Here is a 5,471-nt window from a genome sequence, read left to right as displayed (position 1 = left end):
TCTAGGTGTTTATAATGATTTATAATCCCACTCTCAGTTTGTATGGTCTTGTATGGCCCAATTTGTATATTTTCACATATTTATATTTTAGAGCCATATTTAATTAAATTCAATTCAAGTTTATTTGTATAGCGCTTTTTTACAATAGACATTGTCTTAAAGCAGCTTTACAGAACATAAGCATAGAACAAAAGGTTAATATAAAGAATAATAAAGATTCTATAAAAATATAAAATTGAGTGAAAGCATGGACTGAATAAAAAAACTTGTACTTAATTAGACAGTGAATCAGAGTGTAACCGTATATACATTTAACAGTGTGAATCCATGTCACCTTAGTCTTACACATACTCTTGCAGATACATGTCAAGATCTTCAGTTAACGTTCCATTAAATATCAGAATAAAGAAAAATGTGATTTCTGTAACTTTAACCATAGCTTGTGGTTGGAGGATTTGCAAATGTTGTGATTCAGAGATATGTAGAATGAAGTGAACTGGTTCCTCACACAAAGACTGAGAAGTACAACCTGTTTATAGGTTATTTGTGTCTGGACTGTAGTTTGTGTTAAGGTTTTTTATTTTATTTTAAGGTTAGTTGTTTAATCCATAACATGAACCTGTTTGATGTTCCAGGTTCGATCACTCACAAGAAACAAAAGGATCACTTTCTAAAGGTTATAATGAACATGGTATTGAAAAAAAAAACAGAGAACATGGTATTGAATGTTGGAAAGATCACAGAAACCATTTTCAGTCATCAATAATCTCACATGCTTACATTATGAGCTGTTAGGATTACAGTAAGTGCTCGAATTCATACTTTATCTTATTAATCAATAACAAAATCTTAGAGTAAATTAACTCTAAATTACTCCAGTTTAAATTTAAAAAAATTTAAATTTAAACTCACTTCCAAAAAGTGAAATTCCCATCGTGCTGCCCAATGTCACTCCAGTCCCTAGAATCTTTGCTTCTATTTTAGTTGGGCTAACACTCACACCAGTGTCAATCCCCAGGCCCAGCTTTGCTTCTACTGGACCAGCTGCAGCTGATACACTTCCAAGCTCCGCTGCAGCCATGGCTCCTGCTTCCAGGCCAACAGCCGTAGCCTCGGCAGAAGCATTTGGACCGTTAGCTTCGACAGCAAATACGCTCCACGCTGCTCCAGCTCGTCCTACACCAGCCTCAGCTTTGGCTCCAGCTTTAGGAATCCGCTTCCCAGGTTTATTTTCAAAAGCACTAGCGTACGTATCCGTGTCAGCATACAGACCATCAGCATACACGTCTCCTTCTCTGTCGAAGTTATCAATTATCTCGAAGATGCCCTGTGCTCCAGTGACTGCTAAATATTGAGAAATAATAAAAGATTAAAATCAGAATGAAATTTATTTACATCACACTGCTACTGAGTTCTGGATTCTTATTGATCAGAAGGAGATGATTAATTCTCTATAACAGCAGCTCTAACAGTAGCTCAAGATTATAGTAAAGGACTTGTTCTAATATGATATCGTTTCAAATAGCAACAGTGCGTTAACATGAACTTGTACAGAGGACTCTTCACATCAACGGATTAAAAACCATGAGCAGAATTTTGATATGATAAACATGTTTATTTAAAATGTGTGGAAGGAGTCTCCAGTGTCAGAGGTTTCAGAGGTAAAGCTGTAACTTTAAGCATCTTCTCATTCTTCTAGGTGATATTTAATGACAGTGATGATGTGGTCAGAATGATATGATGCTTCAAATCCAGAGAGAATCCAAAAATACACGTATACAATAAATTATAAATATTCTGGAAATATTTTCAGTATTATGAACAATATTAAAGAACAATATTTCAGAATATTAACTGAAATTATTAAGTGCAATTTCTCAGTTGTATTTTACTTTAGTTGTATAATGCTGTATGATACATGTTTTAACTTTAAGTATTGTGAGCTTACCTCGTCTAGCTTTTTTTGGCATTTTGGCAAAATGGAAATTTGGAAAATTTACCCTATAAAAACAGAGAAGAGAAGAAAAGCAGAATGACACTTTAGTTTAACTGTGTGTGTGTGTGTGTGTGTGTGTGTATTTGTGAGAGATTCCTCTATTCTCTTTGCAGTGTGCTTATAAAGAGAGACATATGAAGATGAATAAAGATACATGTATATTCTAAAGTGATATAAAGTCGACACTGTGATGATGAGAGAAAAAACAGAATCAAATGAACTATGCTTTAGTAAGTATTTATAAAGCAGTGCAGTATTTCAGCAATATGTTAATTTACACTGATCAGGTTTATTATTATTATTATTCAGCAGCAGGCAGCTCAGGGAATGAAACCTAAACGATTGCATCCATTGAAATAAAAAGCTAGATACACAACATACAATTAGAGCATTTGATCTATCAGTAAAATATAAAGCCTAAAAGTCATTAGATTTGTATTTGCTCCAGTTATGGGTTTCACAGCAGATCATTATCTAAGTATTGGTGCTAGATAACAATAAAAAATCTTACTTGCTGTCTCTCCTGTGATGTCTTCAGGAATCTGTTAGTGGAGTGAGTGTCCTGAGGAGGGAGATCAGGATCGTTTATATCCAGCACTGTTGGGTTACTTTCACTTTTGTGAAATCACTTTTTGAAAGTGAAATCACTATCAATGCCTTTTACACAAAGTGCTCATGATATTAAAGGAAGTAGTGACTAATCTCCCCATCCTGCTGTAAGCATGTCTGTGATGGTGACCTCCTGTGATAAACCGTCATTATCTAAACTTCTTAAAAAGTGGTTTTCATTTATAATCTGCAAAAATATAAAAAACATTTATACATATTGCTTAAAAATTACATCAAAGTAGAAACGTATTGATTTGTACCTCTTTCTCTCCTGCACTTGCTTCAGTTCAGTGTTTGTGTGTGTGTGCTGGGGAATTTATATTCAGGAAACTTTTTCTTTTTTATGTTCTGGATTTTGGGGGCACGGTGGCTTAGTGGTTAGCACGTTCGCCTCACACCTCCAGGGTTGGGGGTTTGATTCCCGCCTCCGCCTTGTGTGTGTGGAGTTTGCATGTTCTCCCCGTGCCTCGGGGGTTTCCTCCGGGTACTCCGGTTTCCTCCCCCGGTCCAAAGACATGCATGGTAGGTTGATTGGCATCTCTGGAAAATTGTCCGTAGTGTGTGACTGTGTGAGTAAATGAGTGTGTGTGTGCCCTGTGATGGGTTGGCACTCCGTCCAGGGTGTATCCTGCCTTGTATGGTGTATCCTTGTGACCCGAGAGTAGTTCGGATAAGCGGTAGAAATGAATGAATGAATGGATTTTTTTCTTTTTTATGTTCACCACACTTTTCAGATATTTATTTGTAAAAAGAAAATTTGGACAGCATTTATAATTTTCATTTTACTTCATAATTATGTGCCACTTTCTTTCGGAGCAAGTTAATGAAAGCAAGTACATTGCTGAACATTAATGAAAGCAAGTACATACACAATCACACACATCTTTTGAATAAACACTGTGAGATAAAGATGTGTATCTGAAATCTAAACTTGAGCACAGGAATTCCCCAAAAATTCAGTGCAAAGAATTCAGGGCCTCAGTCATTAATGTTAAAAAGGAGCGTAAATGGCACACACATAATTTATTATTAATTACCATGTAAATTATTTATTTATTTATTTTTTCTCGTCCCGTCCAGGACGTACAGCGCTGGTGCACCCCTCCTGTTTTCTGGTAGTGGTGATAGATCATATAGGGTCCCGGAAGCCTGTCGTCACGCCATCGAGGAGGAAGTGGAACGAATGTTGCAGGAGGGGATTATTGAGGAGTCTGCCAGCCCTTGGTCCAGCCCCATTGAAGTGGTGCCTAAACCAGATGGGTCCATTCGCCTCTGCAATGAATTCTGGAGGCTAAACCAGATCTCGGATTTCGACAGCTATTCCCTCCCTCAAATGGACGACCTGGTGGAGCATCTGGGGAAGGCCCGGTTCATTTCCACCCTCGACCTGACAAAGGGCTATTGGCAATTGGCCCTTGCACTGGAGGTGGAGCCAAAGATGGCCTTCAGCACCACAAATGGCCACTGGCAGTAGAGAGTCCTTCCGTTTGTCCTACATGGGGCTCCGGCCACCTTCCAGCGTCTCATGGACATCGTCCTCTGACCCCTCCACACTTTTGGCTGCCGCCGACCTGGACGATGTGGTAGTCCACTCCTTCACCTGATCCTATCACCTCTTCCATCTGGGAGCCCTTCGGACAGCTGGTCTTACTGCAAATCCCCATAAGTGCCACCTGGGCCTGTCCGAGGCCCAGTACCTGGGATATTGCATCGGTCGAGGGCTGCTGAAGCCCCAGGAGAAAAAATTCCAAGCCGTGAGAGAATACCCCTGACCCACTTCAAAGAAACAGGTACGGGCCTTTTGGGGATTGGCGGGCTATTACAGATGCTTTGCGCCTAACTTCTCCACTTTAGCTGCCCCCCTCTCAGATCTAACAAAGAAAGGTCAGCCGGACCGGGTGCACTGAACGGATGGCACAGTACGGGCATTCTGCCAGCTCAAGAAGGCCCTCACCACCCAGCCAGTACTGCGGAATCTGGATTTCGATCAATCCTTCACGCTACAGACAGATGCATCCGAAACGGGGCTAGGAGCCGTCCTTTTGCAGGAGTTCGATGGGGAAGAGCACCCGGTCCTCTTTGTCTCCCGGAAGCTGACCCCCGCCAAGAAAAACTACGCCGCAGTGGAACGAGAAGCCCTGGCGGTTAAGTGGGCCGTTGAGGACCTTCGGTACTACCTGTTTGCTCTAATCCCATGTCTGTAATTCCATATCTCTCTAAGAGCCCTACAATATATACTGTATATACACACAAATACATATCCAATGAGGTTAATTGGCTATTTGGATGCAAAATGTCTAAATTAATATGGGATTAGGGTAGTGAAGTATATGGTAAATAAAATAATAGAATTATGTGACTAAAAGGAATAATTCAATTGAATTATTTTCAATAAATAAAAAATAAGAAATTTATAGAAACTTTTATGTTGCATTTCATGATGTAAACCGTGAGCTACATGCTACCTGTCCTGCCATTCTACTCTAAAGAAGATGAAGTTGTGCTGAAAGAAGCTGATCTTTGCTGGAACATTTTGCCATGCAGCAATGACAATGTGCATTTATATAGTGTATGAAATTATGTCAGAATTTGAGATTGTGTCGTGATGTGACAATCCTTTTGGAGTAATTTAATCTTATCACAGGATAAGACTTCTGACTTATAACATGACCTAAATATGTCTTTGAGAGAAAATGTGCACTGTTTTGAAGCCCCATTTTGACAGTTATAGTAATAAACAGTCACTGACAGGAAATACCTTTAGTAGTAAAAGAGAAAAGTGAAGAATAAAAGTGTAAGAGCTTTGTACAAAAAGTCACATGATATTAAATGAGTTGTTATTTATATCAGCACAGTGTTTTTATTT

Source organism: Tachysurus vachellii, chromosome 2, assembly GCF_030014155.1.
Source record: "Tachysurus vachellii isolate PV-2020 chromosome 2, HZAU_Pvac_v1, whole genome shotgun sequence".
NCBI lineage: Eukaryota > Metazoa > Chordata > Actinopteri > Siluriformes > Bagridae > Tachysurus > Tachysurus vachellii.
The sequence above is the reverse complement of the archived record's forward strand: the minus strand, read 5'-3'. Positions refer to the sequence as shown.